Source organism: Phocoena sinus, chromosome 2, assembly GCF_008692025.1.
Source record: "Phocoena sinus isolate mPhoSin1 chromosome 2, mPhoSin1.pri, whole genome shotgun sequence".
NCBI lineage: Eukaryota > Metazoa > Chordata > Mammalia > Artiodactyla > Phocoenidae > Phocoena > Phocoena sinus.
In genome coordinates this window covers 25,024,807-25,049,927 of record NC_045764.1, presented here as the reverse complement: position 1 = coordinate 25,049,927, position 25,121 = coordinate 25,024,807, and positions in this window count along the sequence as shown.

Below are 25,121 nucleotides of genomic sequence, written 5' to 3'. Positions count from 1 at the left end.
GTAGGTGAGTTCACACTCCACAGGGCGAAAACAGCCTGAAGGTGTCGGGGCAGGGGCGGGGGGGTGCTTAATGCCCCGTGTAATGAGCTCTGACCATTAGACAGGGGATGGGAAGCAACTGGCACGTAAACTCCTCTCCCTTCCTCCTGCCTCGTGCACAAGATGTCCAGGGGCAGTGATGCCTTTTGACCTTCCCCGAAACGTCCCACGTGACTGAACCACCAGCTGCGTTTTCTTTTTTTTTTTTTTTTTTTGCGGTACACGGTTGTGGCCCCTCCTGTTGCAGAGCACAGGCTCCGGACACGCAGGCTTAGCGGCCGTGGCTCACGGGCCCAGCCACTCCGCGGCATGTGGGATCTTTCCGGACCGGGGCACGAACCCGTATCCCCTGCATGGGCGGGCGGACTCTCAACCACTGTGACACCAGGGAAGCCCAGCTGCGTTTTGTTTTGAAGCCCTGACCACTGGGTAGCACACCCCTTGGGTGTATTTGCTTTTCCCACCTTCTCACTTCCCTTTTCCCTCACTCTTGCTGCCCTGGGATTGCACCCACCTCTCCATAAAGCATCACAGGTAAGATTTGCCTCAGGTTGTGTTTTTGAGGGAGCACAGCCCATGTAGGTGTTTATTGTAAAGTTTCTCAAGGTTTGTAAGTGTAACCAGGAAGCTGACCATGCCACACCGAATTTCTCTTTCCAACTCAGTTTGCTTATGAATATCCAAAGCGGCCTAGAGAGGGAATACTCTGATTTTCTTTAATGTGATGTATCTGCTTCTCTATATGTGTTGGCTCTGGGCTCCTCTTCTTCCTGATTAGCCAATTATTCCCATATTATTCATACTGATCTCATAAGGAGCCAGGCTAATTGGTTTAGCCAATGACTGTCATACTTACTGGACAAATATTTTGTACTGAGTCAAGTCACTTCACGGGTTGCTGGGCAGCTGACAGCTAGGCGATCTTTGGGTTTGTGGCTGTCTCGGCCACAAAGAACAGCTGGTCCTGCTTCCTGAAATCAGACTCAGATACAGAAAAAACTAATGGTTACCAGTGGGAAGAGGGGAGGGGGAAGGGGCATTATAGGGGCAGGGGAGTAAGAAGTAGAAACTATTAGGTATAAAATAAATTATAAGGGTATACTGTACAACACAGGGAATATAGTCAACATTTTATAATAACTATAAATGGAGTATAACCTTTAAAAATTGTGAAACACTATATTGTACACCTGTAACATATTGTACAGCAACTATACTTCAATTAAAAAATGTGTTTGACAGGGCTTCCCTGGTGGCGCAGTGGTTGAGAGTTCGCCTGCCGATGCGGGGGACACGGGTTTGTGCCCCGGTCTGGAAAGATTCCCACATGCCGCGGAGTGGCTGGGCCCATGAGCCATGGCCGCTGAGCCTGCGCATCCAGAGCCTGTGCTCCGCAACGGGAGAGGCCACAACAGTGAGAGGCCCGCATACTGCAAAGAAAAAAAAAATGCGTTTGACAATAAATGCTGGAGAGGGTGTGGAGAAAAGGGAACACTCTTGCACTGTTGGTGGGAATGTAAATTGATACAGCCACTATGGAGAACAGTATGGAGGTTCCTTAAACAACTAAAAATAGAACTACCATATGACCCAGCAATCCCACTACTGGGCATATACCCTGAGAAAACCGTAATTCAAAAAGAGTCATGTACCAAAATGTTCATTGCAGCTGTATCTACAATAGCCATAACATGGAAGCAACCTAAGTGTCCATCGACAGATGAATGGATAAAGAAGATGTGGCACATATATAATGGAATATTACTCAGCCATCAAAAGAAATAAAATTGAGTTATTTGTAGTGAGGTGGATGGACCTAGAGTCTGTCATACAGAGTGAAGTAAGTCAGAAAGAGAAAAACAAATACCGTATGCTAACACATATATATGGAATCTAAAAAAAAAAAAAAAAGGTTCTAAAGAACCTAGGGGCAGGATGGGAATAAAGATGCAGATGTAGAGAATGGACTTGAGGACACAGGGAGGAGGAAGGATAAGCTGGGACGAAGTGAGACATGGACATATATACACTGCCAAACGTAAAATAGATAGCTAGTGGGAAGTAGCCGCATAGCACAGGGAGATCAGCTTGGTGCTTTGTGACCACCTAGAGGGGTGGGATAGGGAGGGTGGGAGGGAGACGCAAGGGCGGGGGATATATGTATACGTATAGTTGGTTCATTCTGTTATACAGCAGAAACTAACACACCATTGTAAAACAATTATCCTCCAATAAAGATGTTAAAAAAATGTGTTTGAGGGCTTCCCTGGTGGCGCAGTGGTTGAGAGTCTGCCTGCCGATGCAGGGGACGCGGGTTCGTGCCCCGGTCCGGGAAGATCCCACATGCCGCGGAGCGGCTGGGCCCGTGAGCCATGGCCGCTGAGCCTGCGCGTCCGGAGCCTGTGCTCCACGATGGGAGAGGCCACAACAGTGAGAGGCCCGCGTAGGGCAAAAAAAAAAAAAAAAAAAAAAAATGTGTTTGAAAACAAGCTAGAGTCTGTTGGAAGAACAGTCAGTGGAAAGGAGATGTTGGGTACAGCTTGTTCAGTAGAAATTACGGTGAAACAAAGGCGTGGTTTCAGTTATCATGGACGAGCTTTCTGGGTGCCTTTCACAGGCTGGTGATGTGTGTCCTTAGCTACCTGGCCTCTCACTTAGCTCCCCTGTGACTATTGTCCTGTGTGTGGTCCAGCCCCCTATCCCCAGGGACCATTTAGGCTCTTGCACTGTGATGGGTGATGCACTTCAGTGATGTCTAAGGTGTGCTTTGTGTAGAGGAGAATAAGGACGCGGGTGGGAGAATGTCATCTGTCCTCTTCTTCAAGAATTTGATAGCAAATCAAGGGAGAACTTACACTCTCTGGACGCTGAGCCACGATGTCTTTAGGCAGGTGGTGACATGGAAGTAGTTTGGGGGGTTACCTGGCTGGTGAAGGAGAAGTCTCAGAGCTAAGGAGCAAAGTGGAAAAGACAAAGGGGAAAAGATCACATGTTGGCAGGTCGAGCAATGAAGGAGGGTGAAGAAAAGAGGAAGCGAATGCTGAGGAAACTGTTTAGGCGAGAGGCCCCGTGGCTGCGTTGCCCTGAAGTTCTAATTTGCAGCAGCGGGAAGGGGAGAGGTGATGTGGGGCCTTGGAGGACACAGAGGAAGAAGCAAGGATGCTCACAGAGTGCCTGCTCTATGTCAGACCTTGCCCTAAGGGCTTCTTTTGGATCCTTTTTTTTTTAAAAAGTGTAGTTAATTTACAATGTTTTGTTTCAGGTGTACAGCAAAATGACCCAGTTATACGTACATATATATGGTTTTTTCAGATTCTTTTCCATTATAGTTTATTACAGGATGTAATTTCCTGTGCTATTCAGTAGAACCTTGTTGTTTATCTGTTTTATATATAGTCTTGTGTATCTGTGAATCCCAAACCCCTAACGTTTCGCCCTTCCCCACCCCCTTTCCCCTTTGGTAACTGAAAGTGTGTTTTCTATGTCTGTGAGTCTGTTTCTGTTTTGTAAGTAAGTTCATTTGTATCATATTTTAGGTTCCACATATAGGTGATATCAGCAACCTAATGAGGTTTTACAGATGAGGAAGCTGAGATATAAAAAGATGAAGTCATTTACCTAAGGTCTCACAGCTGGAGGGAGACAGGGTTAGGGTTCAGACTTTCTCAGGTGTACCCCTGCTCTCCCCTCCCAAACCTCCAAAGATGGGAGAATTCGACGGGTATTGCAAAGAACCCAGGTCACGCTAGAACATGTTTTTGGCAAACACTTTTATTGTTTCCACCGTGCTGAAGCCTGTTACTTTTGTGTCTAGAAACACAGTGGTGACACAGTGATGACAATGACATTGCCCACTTACCAGATCTTGGTGAATCTGCTGGTCCATGCAGCCCATTTCACAGGTAGGACCCGAGGTTTAATGTTTTGTATCAACTATGCGTTTGGAATCCCATTCATTCGTTCATCCATCCAATCATCCAGTACATACTTATTAAGCTCCTTCTGTATACCAGGTTCTATAATGACCTTGTGCTGGGGCCTGAGGTTACAATGGTAAACAAGCCAGACAAGATTCCTGCCCTTTAGGGGCCCTTAGGGATGTGCTCTGGGGGCCACTGGCCACTTCTGGCTTTTGAGTGCTTGTTATGTGGTGAGTCCCTATTGAGATGGACTGGAGTATAAAATATACACCGATTTCAAAGACTTAGTACTAAAATAAAAGGTAAGATATCTCATCAATAATTTTTACATTGATTACATGTTGGACCAATAGTAGAGTGGACATAATTGGTTACATAGAATGTATTATGGAAATTAATATTACTTGTTCTTTTTACTTTTTTAAACATGGCTACTAGAAAATTTATGATTATAAATGTGCCTTGCATGATATTTCTGTTGAACAGCGCTGGTCTGGAGACAAAGGAAGGTCCCAGGCAAACAATCAGAACCCTGCTCCCTCGGGGGGAGCAAATTGTGTTTCTGGGGCAGGGGACACTGGCATGGAATCATCTACTCTAGGCAGTCAAGGAAGGACGTGTGGAAAGACACTTGACACTTGTGTCTCCGATAAATGGTGGGTTTTGTTATTTTCAGTGTCATTTCTAAGAGCAGCAATCTTAATCGTGCAGCTCATGTAAGGTATAAAGCGTTCATTTGTTTAACTGCTAGACTCGGTCATGGGTAGTGATTAGATTAGCTCAGCCCTTGTGTTAATCAGGGCCTGACTGCGTTTTGAGGGTATGCTACGAATGGTGTTAACTCTGTGTGTGTGTGTGTGTGTGTGTGTGTGTGCGCACATGTGTGAAAGGGACAGCGCCATTTTCAATAATGATAGTTAACATTTATGGAGAAATTACTTTGTGCTTGAGGTATTCATCTAAGTGCTATTCCTGTATTAGCTCACCTCCTCCCAGGAATGACTCTCTGCACAGGTATCCTGATGATCTTCTTCCGGCTGGGGAGTAAGAGTTGGGTTAGGGTGAGTGGCTGCTTTAGTTATATTACCAGAACGTGGTGGAATCCAGGATTCAAACCCAGAGGATCTGTCGGGACTGTCACGTCTCTCCCCGTTTTGAATTCCAGTCCTGCCACCTACTGACTGAGATTTGGGTCAAACACTCAACTCCACTGAGCCTCAGTTCCATCCTTTATAAAACGAGGCGGATACCTTTCTTGCAGTGAGATTTAGAGATAACCCATGTATGATACACACACCTAGCACAGTACCTGGCATTTAGTATGTACTCAGTAAATTATGCTTCTTATTCCGTGAAGAGGCTCCTATTACAGTGAATTGTTGCATTAAAATCTCCTATTTTTGTAAACCCCAGACTAGTTAGTTGGGTAACCACACAGAGTGTGACACACAGGGTCACGTCATGGTGTTGAAAGGAGGGGACACATCTACCTCCTATTCAGTCCCAAATGTGTACCAGGTGGACTGTCTCACAGGGTGATCAGCCGTTTGTTTACCAGCTTTTTTCTCTCCTGAGATCTCTCTTGGGGTCTGGCATCAAAAGAACTGGACCAGTTTTCTTTGGGGTGGGCAGCTCAGGCTGGTGACAAACATAATTGATTTAATAACAAATGAAGTACAGTTTCAGCCGACAGAGAGAAAACACGGAGGGATCTCCCCTGGGCTGGGGGGCACGACCGGGCCACCACCCAGGACACACCGAGGCTTCAGTGGGAGGTGGTCCAGGGTGGAGGGTGTCACACTTCCAGCCTGAGCCATCTCCCAACATCGGATCCGTGGGGGAGGAGTCAAGGAACGCCGGAGCAAGGGAAATGAGTGAGGTCTTCCTCTCTTCCTGCCCCAAATTAAGAAGACAGTCTTCTCCAAAACTCAAAACATCCAGCCAGGATTCCTACCAATGAACACAGATCAGCTTTTTTTTTTTTTTAGGAAATTATTTTTTATTTTATACTGGTATATAGTTGATTAACAATGTTGTGTTAGTTTCAGGTGTACAGCAAAGTGATTCAGTTATACATGTACATGTATCTATGCTTTCTCAAATTCTTTTCCCATTTAGGTTGTTACAGAATATTGAGCAGAGTTCCCTGTGCTTTCAACAGGGACTTACTGTATAGCACGGGTCAGTGTTGTGTTTGACTAATTTCTCTGGATTCTGCAGAGAAACAGAACCAGTACATACACACACATACATATATTTATATATACACAGACTGTTGGGGAGAGAGAGAGATTTATTATGAGGAATTGGCTCACACAGTCGGGGAGGCTGAGAATTCCCATGATGGATGGATCTGTAAGTGGAGACCTGGGGAAGCCAGAGGTGTGATTCAGTCCAAGTCTGAAGGTCTGATGCCCAGGGGGCCTGATGGTGTAACACCCAGTCTGAGGACCAGAGAGGATGAGATGAGAGGTCCCAGCTCAGCGAGGCAGGAAAATAAGGGTGAATTCCTCCTTCCTTCCCTTTTGTTCTATTCAGGCCCTCAATGGATTGGATGATGCTCCCCACATTGGGTCCACTGATTCAAATGCTAATTTCATCGAGAAAGAGCCTCACAGACACACGCAGAAATAATGTTTGATCTGGGTGCCCTGTGGCCTGGCCAAGTGAACACATAAAATTAACCATCACACGGGCTTCCCTGGTGGCGCAGTGGTTGAGAGTCTGCCTGCCGATGCAGGGGACATGGTTTCGTGTCCCGGTCCGGGAAGATCCCACATGCCGTGGAGCGGCTGGGCCCGTGAGCCATGGCCGCTGAGCCTGCGCGTCCGGAGCCTGTGCTCCACAACGGGAGAGGCCACAACAGTGAGAGACCCGTGTAACGCAAGAAAAAAAAAAAAAAAGATTAACCATCACAAGCTCTCAGGGATGCCATTCACTCATTCATTCATCCAATATCTACTACTTATTATGTTCCAGACACCAAGTGTGATATTCAGGATTCAATGCGGGGCAAAAGCAGACTGGCCTCTGCACCCCTGGGGCTGGTGGCTCTGAGGGACCAGCAAACATTAATCAGATAATCTGGTTTCTAAAAGTAAATAGTTCTCTTCAGGCTCTGAACGTTGTAACTCATAAAGGTGAGTCACCAGTTAGTTCCTGGTAGCCCAAGGGCCTGAGTCAACAGGAATCTGCCTAGCTTGCTGGGGGACTTTCCTTGGCCTGGCTTTGGTCAACAGCACCACCCCAAGCAGAAGTCAGGTCCTGTCGTGTGGGAGGCTCCTTCCTCCACCCCATGGCTGCCCTCCCTCATCCTGGTTTGCTCTGTGTTTGTCTTGGGGAGTGGGTCCCATCTTTAGTGACGAGCACTGCTCCCCTGTGACACTGTGGAGCTGGCTACTGGCCTGTGTAGAACACGGCATCCCTCTGGGGGCAGCCTGGCTTCTCTTCTGCTCTTTTCGGTCATCAGTTTGCTGTAACCTTGCTCCTGCCTGATGCTGCCACTGGGCCACACCCTCGCGGCCACAGCCCCTCACAGGGTGTGGGTGGCTTTCTGAGCCAAGGGCCTTCCCTCACCCCTTCTCTTTCAGCTCCACCAATTCTTGCATTTTCCAGGCCTTTTTGGTGGATTTAATGCTCAATTTCGAGGCTCATTTATTTACATAACATGTACCGGGTACCTTCTATGTGCAAGGCACTGGCTAGATGCTGAGACTCTACAAACCCAACTGTGGGACTTTCTATTTCATTATGTAGAAGGGAAAAGTGGAAAGGACCCCTCACCCCTGACATACACATATACATATACACACACACGTACACACACACACGTACACACATATACACACACATACACACGTATACTTACATATACACACACACACATAGACATAATAGACATATACACACACATACATACACACATGCACATATACACACATAACACACACATGTGCACACACATATATACATGCATACACACATAGACATAATATACACATACGCATATACAACATATGCATATATACACACATAACATATACACACATATATACACATAGTACACACATACACATGCATACACACATATATACATATACATGCATACACACATAGACACAATACACATATACACACATAACACATTTACATGCACACATATATATACACATGCATACACACATATACACACATACACACATCATAAACACACAAAGAAAAGAAAAAACAGTGAAAGGATTAGAGATTTAGGGAAATAGGAGCTTTGATACTGAGTGAAAATATTTGAGGTTGTAAAAACTAGAAAAGACTGAATGAAGGCTCAAGGGTCAAAACATAGTATTAAGGACTACTTATTAGAGGAGAGCTGCCCGAGGCTTTTCACTCTGTGAAGAACAGAAGAAAGGAGTTTAGATGAGACAAAAAGGAAAAAAAAAAAAAAAAGAATCGCATCTGAATCGTGTGATGAGGAAATCGTTAAGCTTAAATTTTTATCAAAGTTACGCGTGCACCAAGTTTAAAAAGTCGAATAGTTATATAAGATTCATGATAAAACCAGCATTCCCCCATCCCACCCTTCTCTCCTTCGCAGAGGCAATCACTTTTATTGCTTTTACTACTTATTTCTGCTTCTGTGTGTTTTAGGCGTCAACACCATTTTTTTACTTCCTTCCTTAAAGCTGAGGCTTCAGCTGTCCTTCCCACCCATTCCCATCAGGCATTCACAACCTCTTTGTCCTGTATCCTCTCAAGTTCTGGATGGATTAATTTTTAGTGTTTACTAGGCTTGATACAGGTGACCCTGAATAACACAAGTTTGAATGGCACCAACTTGTACTCGGATCTCTTTCACTAAATGCATACAACAGTACTACACGATCCCTGATTGGTTGAATCCTTGGATAAGGAACCATAGATGCAGAGGGCGGACTGTAAAGTTATACTTGGATTTTCCACTGTGAGGAGGGTTGGCATCACTAACCCCCAAGTTGTTTCCGGGGCAACTGGACATGCAGAGCCATGTAGTGTATCGATACTGTATCAGTTATCGATTTCTATGTAACCAGACTCTCCTAAATTTAGCAGCTGAAGACAATAAACGTTTATCATCTCACCATTTCAGCGGTCAGGAGGCCAGGTGTGGTTTAGCTGAGACCTTTGGCTCAGGGTCTCTCAAGGCCGTTGGCTGGAGCTGTGGTCATCTTGAGGATCAACTCAAGGTCGGGGGATCCCTTTCCAAACTCACTCATGTGGCTGTTGGCTGGAGACATCAACTCCCTGCCACCCGGGCCTTTCCATAGGGCAGCTCACAGCACGTAGCTGCTTTCCCTCAGAGAGCAAGGAGAGAGCGAGACCATTGTAGAGACCGTCTGTTACATGCACTGTGATTACTTTTTCTTCTAAATTGATTTTAGATATATAAGAGAGTTGCAAAAATAGTACAGAACTCACATATACTCTTCCCCTAATGTTAAAACTTAGGTATTTCTCCTTTTGACGCAACTTTTTGTTTTCTTTGAAGTTAAATCAAGCTTGTTATTTGCTTGGCTTTCTGTGCACCTGTCACTAATAAACCTCCAAATTCTTTCCTCGAAATCTCCCCTTAGGACATTGAAAGACTTCAGGTGTTCTATCTATTTCATCTTCCTAAAGCGCTCTCTCCTGGGGCCTCTGATGACCTGCTCCACCCCCTTGACCAGCTGAACCCTATGCCTGGAGGACAGCAATCATCTTGGGATTTCTCTTCAACACTTCGGGGATTCTCTTACTCCCTTTACTGTAGGATCATCTGTTTCTTATTTTTCCTGATTTCCTCTCTTTCTCTTTCCTCTCAGTTTGGTGGAGTGTCTTCTGAGAACGGTGCCTGGGAGGTACGTTTCTTTTTTCTTTTTGTAACCTTGCATGTCCAAAAGTGAATGTATTCTATCCTAATAATTTGAATGATGTTTTATGTGGATATACTGGTCTAGTTGGGAATCCTTTCCCGTCAGGAGTTTGAAGACATTGCTCTGTTGCTTTCTAGCTTCCAGGGATGTAATTGAGAGATGTGACGCCATTCTGATTCCTGAGCCTTTGAAAATAACCTGTTCCCCACCCCACTTCAAAGGCTGTAGGATCTTCTCTTGTTCCTGGTGTTTTGCAATGATGGGATATTTCTTCGGCTGAGACTGTGTTCTTTCATCTTTCTGAATATTCAGTGATACCTTTTAATCTTCAAATTCATGTCCTTCAGTTCTGATAAATGTCCTGGAATTAATTACTAGACTGATGATTACCTCTGCTCTGTTTTTTCTGAGGTTGCTTTCTGTATTCCTATTATTCAGGTGTGGGACACCCTGGACTGATCTTCTAATTGTTTTCTCTCTTCTTTCCTATTATCCATCTCTTTATTTTTTTTTTTGCGGTATGCGGGCCTCTCACTGTTGTGGCCTCTCCCGTTGCGGGGCATAGGCTCCGGACGCGCAGGCCCAGCGGCCATGGCTCACGGGCCCAGCCGCTCCGCGGCATGTGGGATCTTCCCGGTCCGGGGCACGAACCCGCGTCCCCTGCATCGGCAGGCGGACTCTCAACCACTGCGCCACCAGGGAAGCCCCATCTCTTTATTTTATTTGCTCTACTTTGTAGAATGTTTCCTCAATTTTATGTTCTAATTCTTCTATTGTTTCTTTGCTTTTTTTTTTTTGTTTGTTTGTTTTGTTTTGTTTTGTTTTTGCAGTACGCGGGCTTCTCACTGTTACGGCCTCTCCCGTTGTGGAGCACAGGCTCCGGACGCGCAGGCTCAGCGGCCATGGCTCACGGGCCCAGCCGCTCCGCGGCATGTGGGATCTTCCCGGACCGGGGCACGAACCCGTGTCCCCTGCATCGGCAGGCGGACTCTCAACCACTGCGCCACCAGGGAAGCCCCTATTGTTTTTTAATTTCTGTACTCATGTTTTTAATTTTCAAGGATTCTTTTTTTGGTCATTCTTTAAGTATATTTTTCACAGTACATTTTCTTGTTTCTTCTTTTAGCTCTCCAAATCTACTAGGGATAGCTTCTCTTCTGGAAGTTTATTTCCCCTTCCTGTACAGGCTCTGTTTTCTCAGATTGCTTTCTTTCCCCTATTTATTTGATTTGGCCTCTTTCTCATCAGAGATTTTCTTCAGTTGTCTGGTGATCTGTGGTTGTTTCCTCGTATTTTAGAGTGGACATCCGTAACGCTGGAGGAGGTGAGTGCACGTGGATGCAGTGTGCTAAGTGAGCTTTTTAATTTATTAATTTTATTTATTTATTTTTGGCTGCGTTGGGTCTTCGTTGCTGTGCGTGGGCTTTCTCTAGTTGCAGCGAGAGGGGGCTACTACATTGCGGTGGCTTCTCTTGTTGTGGAGCACGGGCTCTAGGCCCGCAGGCTTCAGTAGTTGTGGCTCGTGGGCTTCAGTAGCTGTGGCTCGCAGGCCCTAGAGCACAGGCTCAGTAGTTGTAGTGCACGGGCTTAGTTGCTCCACGGCATGTGGGGTCTTCCCGGACCAGGGATCGAACATGTGTCCCCTGCATTGGCAGGCGGATTCTTAACCACTGCACCACCAGGGAAGCCTGATGAGCTGTTGCTGTTGGCTGAGCTGTTGAGTGTGGGAAGCCCCCTTGGCCATCCTGCTCTCGTGCCTCCTTGGCTGGAGCAGAGCCGGGAAAACTCATCCGATCTCTTGCCTATGCGGAGGACGGGTGGTTAAGTCCTGACTATGAGTTCTGAGAGCCAAATAGGGAAAGAGGGCTGGGATAGGGGCGGCGACGTGGCGCATGGGTATATAGCCACTGAAACCCCTTCACCCACGCCTTTGGGTCCCCTACATACTGAGATGCAAGGAGAAGTGATTACTTAGAATACATGAGAAAGGAAGCTGCTATTACCATGTATGTGGGACTGTTAAGTCTGATTAGTTCATCTGTGAAGGCTCCTTTCCCTCTGGTCCTTATCTTTGGTAGTAGGTGGGGTTTAGCACAGACCTGAGTGGTTTTGACTTTGACACTAGTCCTTCCCCCATCTGCCTCCTTGTCTTACTTTTGGAGACCTGATCTCCAGATAAGATGCACTGTGTCTCCACGCTCCAATTGCTGATTCACAGGGCAAACAGCATACCTTGGATGGCCTGGGGACTTCAACTAGACCAGTCATTTTTCTAACTTGCCATCTGTCTCCTGGAGTAGAGGGGGGAAGAATTATGACACACATATGTAAAAATGCAGGAAGGACCTACCACGCCATCTGCATTCCGGTTGTCAGCTCCAATGAGCCGTACCGTTCCTCTTTCTGACTATGGACACAGCTTGGCGATGCTGATGGTTTGTACCAGGGAACTGCTTCCTCACACACATGTTATAAATACACGCACCACGTTGTTGCATCTGGAAAACACACTGGAGGGTGTTGAATTTGTTGAATTAAATGACTTTAGCTCAACAGCTGATTCAGAAAAGAGGAAATTACAACTGAAAACGCAACAGGAGAAGGAGAATCCATGTTGCTTCCAAGAACATGGGCAATTTTATCATCTGTTTTCTCAAAAGCAGGTGATGAGTATGTCAGGATAAGTTTGGTTGAATACTTGAGAATTTTTTTTTTCTCCAGAAATACCTCGTTCATTTCATGAATATCTCCTGAAGATCTTCCATGGGCCAGGTCAGTGCTGCTGTCAGTATTGTCAAGGTCTCTGAGATCCTGGCTATCAGTACACTATACTGAGTGTATTTTTCAGAAGTTGTCCTTTCGTTTCCCCTGCTCCTACTTTTTTTTTTTAGCTATCGTGACAGGTCTGAATAAACCACTGTGACGTTTCTGTAATTTTCTCTATCAGTAAGATACATGCAGAGTTAATGGAATGCCCAAGTAGTAAGACCTTCCAGATCAAGGGACAAAAAATTGAGCAGATATTAAAACTGCCCAATATTGCATAGCCGTTGATAGTGATATCATTTTTGCTCTGGGAACGTAAATGCTAATGTCACACTTCAATGGATAGTACATTTTAAAAATCACCTCTAAGCACTAGAGCTCCCAAATCAATCCCCCTTGTCATTTACTAGACGTTAACACCTTAGCTAAAAACAAGTCTATTGTCCATAAAAGTTATTTTTAAACAACCTTTATTGAGCTATAATTCGTATACCACACAGTGTACCATTTTAAAGTATAAAATTCAATTTTGGGGGTATATTCACAGAGTGGTGCAACCACAGCCATAATCTAACTTTAGGACATTTTCATCACCCTCAAAAGAATCTCTGAATCCACTTGCTGTCACTCCCCATTCCCCCAATCCCTAGCCCTAGGCAACTGTGAATCTACTATCTGTTGCTATAGATTTGCTTAGGCTGGACATTTCCTAAGAATGGAATCATATAATAAGTGATCTTTTGTGACTGGCTTCTTCCACTTAGCTTAGTGTTTTTGAGTTTCATCCATATTGTAGCATGTATTAGCACGTCATTCCTTTTCATTGCTGAATGTCACTCTGTTGTACGGATAGACCACATGGTATATCCATTCATCCATGGATGAACATTACACTTTTTGGCTATTATGAACAACACTTTGTGTACAAATCTATGTGTGGACATATGTTTTCATTTCTTTTGGGTAGATACCTATGAGAGGGATTGAGTCATTTGGAAACTGTATGTTTAACATTTAACTGCCAATCTGTTTTACAAAGTCATTGCACCATCTTAAATTCATATCAGCAGTGTATGGTGATTCTAATTTCTCTACATTCTTGTCAACATTTGTGATTGTCTATCTTTTTAATTTCAGCCATACAAGTGAGTGTGAAGTAGCATCTCATTGTGGATGATTGAGCATCTTTTCATGTGCTTATTGACTATTTGTGTATATTTTTTTAGAGAACTGTCTATTCAAATCCTTTACCCATTTTATTTTTTAATTATTTATTTTAATACATGTGTATGTTTTTTTTTAAACATCTTTATTGGGGTATAATTGCTTTACAATGGTGTGTTAGTTTCTGCTTTATAACAAAGTGAATCACTTATACATATGTTCCAATATCTCTTCCCTCTTGCATCTCCCTCCCTCCCACCCTCCCTATCCCACCCCTCCAGGCGGTCACAAAGCACCGAGACGATATCCTTGTGCCATGCGGCTGCTTCCCACTAGCTATCTACCTTAAGTTTGTTAGTGTATATATGTCCATGACTCTCTCTCGCCCTGTCACAGCTCACCCTTCCCCCTCCCCATATCCTCAAGTCCGTTCTCCAGTAGGTCTGTGTCTTTATTCCTGTCTTACCCCTAGGTTCTTCATGACATTTTTTTTCTTAAATTCCATATATATGTGTTAGCATACGGTATTTGTCTTTTTCTTTCTGACTTACTTCACTCTGAATGACAGACTCTAGGTCTATCCACCTCATTACAAATAGCTCAATTTCGTTTCTTTTTATGGCTGAGTAATATTCCATTGTATATATGTGCCACATCTTCTTTATCCATTCATCCGATGATGGGCACTTAGGTTGTTTCCATCTCCGGGCTATTGTAAATAGAGCTGCAATGAACATTTTGGTACATGACTCTTTTTGAATTTTGGTTTTCTCAGGGTATATGCCCAGTAGTGGGATTGCTGGGTCATATGGTAGTTCTATTTGTAGTTTTTTAAGGAACCTCCATACTGTTCTCCATAGTGGCTGAACCAATTTACATTCCCACCAGCAGTGCAAGAGTGTTCCCTTTTCTCCACACCCTCTCCAGCATTTATTGTTTCTAGATTTTTTGATGATGGCCATTCTGACTGGTGTGAGATGATATCTCATTGTAGTTTTGATTTGCATTTCTCTAATGATTAATGATGTTGAGCATTCTTTCATGTGTTTGTTGGCAGTCTGTATATCTTCTCTGGAGAAATGTCTATTTAGGTCTTCTGCCCATTTTTGGATTGGGTTGTTTGTTTTTTTGTTATTGAGCTGCATGAGCTGCTTGTAAATTTTGGAGATTAATCCTTTGTCAGTTGCTTCATTTGCAAATATTTTCTCCCATTCTGAGGGTTGTCTTTTCATCTTGTTTATGGTTTCCTTTGCTGTGCAAAAGCTTTGAAGTTTCATTAGGTCCCATTTGTTTATTTTTGTTTTTATTTCCATTTCTCTAGGAGGTGGGTCAGAAAGGATCTTGCTGTGATTTATGTCATAGAGTGTTCTGCCTATGTTTTCCTCTAAGAGTTGATAGTTTCTGGCCTTACATTTAGGTCTTTAATCCATTTTGAGCTTATTTTTGTGTATGATGTTAGGGAGTGATCTAATCTCATACTTTTACATGTATCTGTCCAGTTTTCCCAGCACCACTTATTGAAGAGGCTGTCCTTTCTCCCCTGTACATTCCTGCCACCTTTATCAAAGATAAGGTGTCCATATGTGCGTGGGTTTATCTCTGGGCTTTCTGTCCAGAGATTGATCTATCTTTCCGGTGTTGGGTGTTCATTGCTGCCCACGGGCTTTCTCTAGTTACTGAGAGCAGGGGCTGCTCTTCATTGTGGTGCACGGGCTTCTCATTGTGGTGGCTTCTCGTTGCAGAGCACGGGCTCTAGGTGCACGGGCTTCAGTAGTTGTGGCACATGGGCTCAGTAGTTGTGGCGCATGGGCTTAGTTGCTCTGCGGCATGTGGGATCTTCCTGGACCAGGGCTTGAACCCGTGTTCCCTGCATTGACAGGCGGATTCTTAACCACTGTGCCACCAGAGAAGTCCCCATCCATTTTAAAATTAGGTTATTTGTCTTTTTCTTGTTGAGTCATAACAGTTATTTATATATTCTGGATACTAGGCTCTTATTGGATATATGACTTGCAAATATTTTCTCCAAGTCTGCTTCTTGTTTTTTTTTTTTTCCACTTTCTTGATGATGTGGTTTGAAGTGCAAACATTTTTAATTTTGATGAAGTCCAGTTTATCAGTTTTTTTCTTTCATCATCTGTGTTTTTGGTGTCATGTCTAAGAAATCATTCCTTAACTCAAGGTCATGAAGATTTACTCCCATGTTTCTTTCTGAGTTTTATAGTTTAATTTCTTTCATTTAGGTCTATGATCATTTTGAGTTAATTTTTGTGTACGGTGTGAGGTGGGGGGTTCAGATTCATTCTTTTGCATGTCGGTATCCAGTTGTTTCCAACACCTGTTATTGAAAAGACTGTTCTGTCTGCATTGAATTACCTTGACATCTTTGTTGAAAATCAGTGACCACTAATGAAAGGCTTATGTCTGAATTCTCTATTCTGTTCCATTGATCTGTATGTCTATCTGGATGCTAGTACCACACAGTTTGGTGATTGTAGCCATGTAGTTAAGTTTTGAGATCGGGGAGTGTAAGTCCTCTAACTTAGTAATTCTTCAAAACAATGATGCCTCTTTTTAAATAAAGGGTTGTTTGCCCTACAGTTGATTTTGAAGGGTTTGGAGAAATCAGTTGATATTCTTTAGTGGAAGTCAAGAGCTTTATGTGCCCAGCTGTCCAACAGTAAGAAGCCTGTTGTATGACGTGTTTTCTCGTACATCTGCGATAGCACATGAGTTAGCCTTTGGCTAGTCATGGAGACCTTCGTGAAGCGCCTTATTTCAGAAGTTTGATTTGTTCCACAGACATTTACCCAGCATCTCCCACACGTCATGACCTGTGCTAGAAGCTGGGGAGAGAAAAGTAAACGGGGCTCAGTCCCTGCATTCAGAATGCTCTCAATCTGGCAAAGAACTGGCCAGAATTTTCTTGTTGCCTTTCTGGAGACTGACAACTTAAACCCCTTCACTTTATAGGTATGAAAAGGAAGCCTAGAAAAGAGATTTGCGTGAAAGCTACAGCATCCACAAAAGTAAATAACTGTGAACCCAGTGCCTTGCACATAGTAGGCTCTCAAAATATATTTGCCATGATTTGCTTATTTGGTGTGAAGGCTGGTGGCTGGGACCGCTCACCATGGAGGGACAGACTCAGAAGGCTGAGAAAGTGCTCAATCTCCTTCTGGGGTGCGGGGAACTTCACAGTTAAAGACTCCTTTGTGCTCAGTGCCCGGCCTTGGGCTACTGACAGTACTCTTGGCAGCCAGCTTTGCCCTGGAGCCTGCACTTATCCTTTCTTTCTTTTTTGGCTCAGGGTGTCTGGAGACAGGTTGAATAACCACCCTGGAGTTCTGCCAGAGTCACAAGATGAGGAAGGGCAAGAAGCACAGCAGGAGACAGAGCAGGGTGGCAGAGGTGGGGGTGGGGATGCAGAGGAAGTTCAGCTTCATGTGGCTTCAATGGCTCAACTCTGCTCAGGGACCAGAATTAGTTCAAGCGATTGAGACTTTTGGAAAGCCTGACCCTTCCCCTCAGGGTTATTTGTTTCCTCCTGTCTGGTGGGTTTGTCTGGCTGTTTCCCAAAACCTACAAACACAGAATTCTCAGGCAAAGCCTTCATTCAGGTTGGCAATTCCAGGGGCCCCATGTGCAGGGTAAACTCAGCTGTGACCCAAACCAAGTCATCAGTCGTGGCCAATGTCTGGTGTGGATGGGGGCTACCTAGCTGAGTTCCAGAGAAGGAGGGCCAGGTTTTGTGCGCTCCTCTCTGCCGCTTATGGAGGAAATAAATGGAGGAAATCAATGTGAATGCAGAGCAAGGCTAGGGGCACATCAGAGCTGAAAGAGAGAACGGCGCTGAGGTTGAAAGCAAGAACTGGAGATAGATTGCTTTAGGTGGAATTGTGGCTACTTGTGTGATATTTCTGTACCCAAATGTTCTCATTCAAAACTCCCCAAATCTCTTTCTTTTATCCACAGCACTATTACCTTCTAGTATGCATGTAATGTATTTATTTATTACATCTATTGTTTGCTGTCTTTCTCATCGCCCACCCATAAAGGAGAGAAATCACTGCTTTTGTTGTGGTTGTCTTTTGATGTATCCTCAGAATCTAGAAGACTTGGGACATGTAGAAGGTACTCATTAAATATTTTTTGAATATGGTTAGTAATGGTACCAACCTCAATTGGATTGCTATGAAGTTAGATGAGAACATACTATAGTATGTTCAGGGCAGTGTCCACCTCATAGTAAGTGTCACATAAGTAGAGCAACTGTGTGTCCCATGTCCAGTTGGCCCAGGGCAGACCTGCTTTTGACCTGTTTCCTGGAGAAATTACTAACAGTGCTCCCTTTCATAAGAAGAAGAAGAAAAAAGACTTGTTTTAGATGTTAAATTATATGGTTTTCCTACACATAAGTGTTTGGACTCATTCATTTAAGAAGTTAAAAAAAATTATATACTATTTACCAGGTACCATGTTAGATGCTAAGAGCAGTAGCCATAGTTCCTTTCTGTCTATTATAGAACTAATGGTCTGTGGACTCTCACGGGGGAACTTTAAGAACAGGATTAGGTAGACAACCTCATGGCTTGAACACACGGGTCATAATAATAATTGGATCTACAAGCCATGTAATTCTTTGCTGTTTTATGAAGAAGTTTTTCATTTATCAGTTTTTACAGCAACCCAGCAAGGCAGAAATTATGACTCTTACCCTTTTACTGATGAAAATCTGGGGCTCTGAGAAGACAAATAACTTGGTGAAGTTTGCATAACTAGAGGGCGCTGGTCCCGGGCTCTGATTCCTACACATTTTCCTGCTGCCTCGCATCAGCTGCTGAGAGGGTCGACAAGATGACCTGACAGCCCTTTTATGACATGAACTCAGTAATTCTGCATTGCTCTATGATATGTAGCTCTTTTCTTACTAATTCTTTAAAATTGTATAGATTACACTGATTAAAGGTGGGATACACAGTTTCAAGGCAGAAGAACCTATTCTTCTGACTTCTAATCTTGTCTGGTCCATGAAGTACAGCCATCCTCTTACCGCGTCTAAGACAGCCCTGTGTGTGGTGGCTCACTGCAGCTTTTCTCATGTTCCTCTGCCTCCCTCTAGAGACTCAAGTCCAGAATTACAATCATATATTTTATATATTATTATATATATATAAATAGTAATATGTAATAAAGTAATATATATTATATACATATATATATAAAACAGTAATGTAAATATATATAATATATATATGTATATTTTTTTGCAGTAGGGAGTTATTGTAAGAACACAGAAGCTACAGAAAAAGCCAAGTCTTATCTACTGCTTCCTTCCTTGTCTCCCTCATGCCTAATGCATGGGAAACTCTAGTAACTACCAAGGACGTGAAGATAAAAGCCTGGCTCAGGTTTTTACCTTTGTGTTCTTTTTTCCCATTTAGGACACTTTGGCAACCCCTCTTTGTACAAAAAAAAAAAAAAATCAACCCCCCCAAAAAAAACAACAAAAAAAGAGGATTTAAAACTTCAAAGGAAGAGTGGAAGTAAAATTTCAAAGGAATGGGAATTCCCTGGTGGTTCAGTGGATAGGACTCCATACTTTCATTGCAGGGAGCTTGGGTTTGATCCCTGGTCGGGGAACTAACATCCTTCAAGCTGTGTGGTGTGGCAAAAAAAAAAAAAAAAAAATCAAAGGACGAGTGGAAGTAACCACTCTTTCCATTTCCGATCTTTCTCATATGAGGTTAAGCACAGTTGTGGTTTTGCACTTGAGACTCCATTAAGGGGCTGGGACCACTTTTTGCTGTGTATCTGTACATTATATCCTGACCACTTTCACCCTACTTTTCTTCCTTCCCTCCTCTCTCCTCCTCCACTCCTCTCTCTCATCCTTCACTATTGCTTTTGTATTTTATCTGCTCTGCTAACCAATATTCTAGGCAAGGAAACCAGGGACACCATCAGTACGGCTCAACCCTGAGGGTTGCTCTCTCTCCTACGGAGATCACTCACCTCTGTGCTAGAACATTTTGTTTCTAGCAACTTGCAGACAGTAAACACTCAGAGGCAGGGTGGGGCGGGAGTCAGACTTCTCAATGATACTGTCACCAAACAAACACTAAGGAATTTGCTACCAGCCAAAATAAGGCAAGACTCAGTCTAAGTGATGCCTTCCACTTGGAAACCAGGAAAGGTGGGAAGGGGTTCTAGCATGTTCTCTTTACAGCAGGATCCAAGTAGCTTGATTCTGCCATCTACTACCCGGAGTCTAACTTAGCATCCAGGTCTCCATCACTGGCGTGTTGTCCCCCGGAGCTGCCCAATGTCACTGCACTAAGAGTTCCTAGATCTTTCCCAGCTTACAGCTGACATTGGTGGGTCTCAGATGAGATGTTTGATAGACACAGAAACAATACTTCTCCCCATGCTAGGGGCTTGAGGGAACTTGGGAAAGGTATTATATAGATGCTTCATATAGAATGCGGGGTGATTTTTCTCTACGTACCTCTTGTGATTGTACCCAAGGACACTGTACTGCAATTCAGTGTTTCTGACTATAGCTACAGGGCTTGAATTATGTGAATTTATTTTTTGTGCCCCCAGTGCCTGGGGCATGGTTACTGCTCAATAATTGCTTATTTCAAGAATGAATGAATGTACTATAAAACTCTTACAGGAAAATACGGGCAGCACACTGACATAAATTGCAGCAATATTTTTTTGGATCTGTCTCGTCTCCTAGAGTAATGGAAAATAAAGCAAAAATAAACAAATGGGACCTAATTAAACTTGAGAGCTTTTGCACAGCAAAGGAAATCATAAATAAAATGAAAGGACAACCTGAGGACTGGAAGAAAATGTTTGCAAATGATGCAACCGATAAAGGCTTAATTTCCAAAATATACAAACAGCTCATACAGCTCAGTATCAAAGAAACAAACAAACTGATCAAAAAATGGGCAGATCTGAATAGACATTTATCCAAAGAAGACATACAGATGGCCAAAAAGCACATGAAAAGATGCTCAACATCACTAATTATCAGAGAAATGCAAATCCAAACTACAATGAGGTGTCATCTCACACTGGTCAGAATGGCCATCATCAAGAAATCTACAACAGTATATGCTGGAGAGGGTGTGGAGAAAAGGGAACCCTCCTACGCTGGTGGTGGGAATGTAAATTGGTGCAGCCACATGGAAAACACTATGGAGGATCCTTAAAAACCAAATATAGAACTTCCAAATGATCCAGCAATCCCACTTCTGGGCATGTACCTGGAGAAAACTCTAATTCGAAAAGACACATGCACCCCAATGTTCACAGCAGCACTATTTACAATAGCTAAGACATGGAAGCAACCTACATGTCCATGGACAGATGAATGGATAAAGAAGATGTGACACATATATACAATGGAATATTACTCAGCCATTAGAAAAGAATGAAATAATGCCATTTACAGCAACATGGATGGACATATAAGTTAGAAAAAGACAAATATCATATGATATCATTAATATGTGGAATCTAAAAAAACGATACAAATGAACTTATTTACAATATAGAAATAGACTCACAGATATAGAAAATGAACTTATGGTTACCAAAGGGGAGGGGGAACGGATAAATTAGGAATGAGATTAACAGATACACACTCCTGTATATAAAACAGATAAACAACAAGGACCTATTGTATAGAACAGGAAACTATATTCAGTATCTTATAATAACCCATAATGGAAAAGAATCTGAAAAAGAAGAAAAAAATGTATAACCGAATCACTTTGCTGTATACCTGAAACATTGTAAATCAACTATACTTCAATAAAAATGTTAAAAAAGAATGAATGAATGAGTAATGATTAGCCTGAGAATTTCTTTGTTCTTAAAATCAGACACAAATATTTATTTTTTCCTGAGTAGAATTCCTAGGCCAACAGCTATGTGTAATATGAAGGCTTTTGAGCAAGGTCTTCATGATTTTATCATGCTCATGGTGAGAAATAAGACATTAAGGTACATACGAAGAAAAGACAGAAGATACTAGGCTACAGGCAGGAAAAAAGAAAAAAACCCAAAAGTCAAACTTTCTAATAAAAAATACCCATGGATCTGATAGCTGAGAGACAGTTTTCAGCCGTTATGGTCACAGTTTTAGTAGTAAGAATAAAAAATAGAGAATTCGACTCTTTCTTTGCCAAGGTTAGTTAAAGGCAAAATCTTTACTATTATTAGGGAGAGAGAGCATGATATTTTAGGGAAACTGAGGCAGGAAATAGCTAGAGGACTTATACAAATTCCCACATAAAATTTAGATTAAGAATTCCCTTTAGTGCCAGACTCTTTGACAATGGATTCCATTTGCCATATTTATACCTGAGTAATGAGCAGATCTACTTGTTCTGGGCAGTAGTTTTCCTTCTGGCAACTCTGTGCGGTAGGCAATCCTGTGTTTGGCATTTTCTCAATTGGGCTTTCACGAGCTGTTCTTCTTGTTTGTGTACTGCTCACCCCACATCCCCTGGAGCCTGACCCAGGGCTTTGCCTGTTCTCTTTCTGGCAGGTCTTCCAGTTACACGTGATTGGCATTTCAACCATGGGACTCCTGGGTGCTCAAATTCTTTCCGATCTAGGATGTTAACTAAACTCATTGTGGTGGTCAGTTTGCAGTATACGCATATATCAAGTTGTCATGCTGTACAACTGACATGGATACAATGTTACATGTCCATTATATCTCAGTAGAAAAAACAAACAAAAAAGATTTTTAATAGTAAAATGTTAACCTGGGGTGGAAAGGCAGAAATTTTGGAGGAGGGAATTTGCCTGGTGTCTCCCAAACGGCTCCTAGTAGGTGACTCAGTTTTTCGTCCTGCTTTTTCCAAAAGGACATTTGCATGATTCTGGATAAGGGGTTGGGGGCGAGGCAGACCACTACCAGGCTCTGAACTGAGTACCAGCTACTTACCCAAACTGCCCATGTTCCCCATTGAGCCCACGGGAACAGTGACAGTCCCAACACCTAAGGCATCTGTTGCCAAGGAGACCATCTGGCTGGAATGATGATTTCAGCTTGGTGGCGTTCTAGGTCAGGCATGTTGGCTGGCTGGAGCTGGCACAGCCAGGATCCAGCTCTGAGGGCAGCTTGGCCATTTGTTTTGGGCCTGTGTCGTAACCAACACTGTTCATATTTTATCAAAGTGGAGAAAAAGCATAAAGGGAACCGTGCCCTTTGAAACTGAGACTGGTTTGTAAAAGAGCAAAGTCTAAAGCATGGTGTGGATTTTAAATGTGCAGCATTTCAGAAAATCCTTGGTTTAGAATTAATTTATGTTAGAACTGGAAAGACCTTAGAAGATACTTATATCAAACATCGCCCTAAGATTATTCTTTTAAGACTCAGAATTGTGTTCTAGTTCAGTCTCCGCCACCCACTAAGCAGGTTATTATTATTTTATTATTATTATTATTTTGGCATCTCTAAAAGGAAAAGTTTGGGAGACAGTGTTTTGGGAAATATCCTTGTTCTCCTTACTTGCTGCAAGTAATAAATGCTTCCTTCTCCCAAGGGGGAAGAAAAGGGGAAAAGTTTGTACAGTGGGGCAGCATGTTCTTTTCAGCACAAACCTGTGATTCCAGAATTTGGTTGTAAAATTAATGTTAATGTAAGTTGTCCCCTAGTGGCTAAAGTTAAAATTGCAGATTATATCAACGTGGAATTTCTGGAAGCAATAAGAAACCTAAATTCTACAGTAACACAGTGATTACCCTTTTAAATGAAATAATGCAGGTACAACAATTGGCACCCAAGCTCTCAGTAAATGGTGGGGATTATTTCCATGTACAGCTCGTGCTCACCGTGCTTCAGGGGAACTGTCTCACGAGTGTAAAAAGAAACCTTGACCATTGTTGACTGCCATATCGTAATAGTAAAAATTAGAAACAGCCTAAATGCCTATCAGTAGGATGGTAGCATGCTTGCCCCATGAAATACTATACAAAGTGAAAATTAGTTATCTAGAGTTACATCTGACCACCTAAGTCACAGCATAAGTACACCTTTAATGCAAATTACCCTCCTCAATAATTTTACCCATTTATACTCTTTGGAACAGTGTATGAGGGTTCCCATTTTCTCATATACTCACCAATACTTGTATTTGTCTGATTTAGTTCTTTGGACCAGTCTAATGTGAAATGATATTTTATTTTTTAAAATAAGTTTCCTCCTCCTTAGTAGAGAGGTTAAGCATGTTTTCATACTACTGTCATTTGATTTTCCTCTCTGTGGATAGCTAGTTCAAATCGTCGTTCTAGTTTTCTACTTATTTGAGAGTCTTTTTATTATTTATTTGTATGAGTTCTTTACAATAGATAAGAACTTTTCAGTGGCTGTACACTTTCCTCCAGTGCATGGCTTGTCTTTTCACTTTTAGTATATCCTTTTTTTCATATACAAGTTTTACATTTTAATGTAGTCAAACATGTATTATATATGTGTGTATCTATATATATATATATTCCCTTTATGGCTTGTTTTATCTTGTGGTGGTGTGTTTAAGCAATCCTTTTTCACTCTTAAGATAAATATTCTACTATATGTTCTTGAAAGTTAAGTTTTTCAACTAAGTCTTTAATTTACCTACAATTGATTTTTGTGTATGGTGTGAGGTAGGGAACTAATTACATTTTTATATGGATAATCAATTTTCCTAGCTCCATTTATTGAATAACAAATTCTTCCCTGTCTAAGGCAATGGACTGTGGGATCAGAGTGCCTGGGTTCAAATGACAGCTTCACTTTTGATTAGTGATATGATCTGAGACAGTTACTCAATCTCTCTGTGTTTCGATTTCTTCATCTGTAAAACGGAAATAATAATACTAGCAGCTGTTATAGGATTATTGGAGGTATTAAGCAAATTAAATCTAACAAAAATTAGTATTATTTTTTTTAGTTTTGGTTGCATTGGGTCTTTGTTGCTGCGTGTGGGCTTTCTCTAGTTGCAGCGAGCGGGGGCTACTCTTCATTTTGGTACACGGGCTTCTCATTGCGGTGGCTTGTCTTTTGGTGGAGCACGGGCTCTAGGTGTGCAGGCTTCAGTAGTTGTGGCACACAGGCTCAGTAGTTGTAGTGCATGGGCTTAGTTGCTCCACGAAATGTGGGATCTTCCCGCACTAGGGCTCAAACCTGTGTCCCCTGCATTAGCAGGTGGATTCTTAACCACTGTGCCAAAAGAGAAGTCCCAAGTGAGTTAAATTTAAAATACTTAGGGCCTGTCACAGAGTTAAGACTCAATAAATGTGAGTTATTATTATTTTTATTGCGAATATATTATAC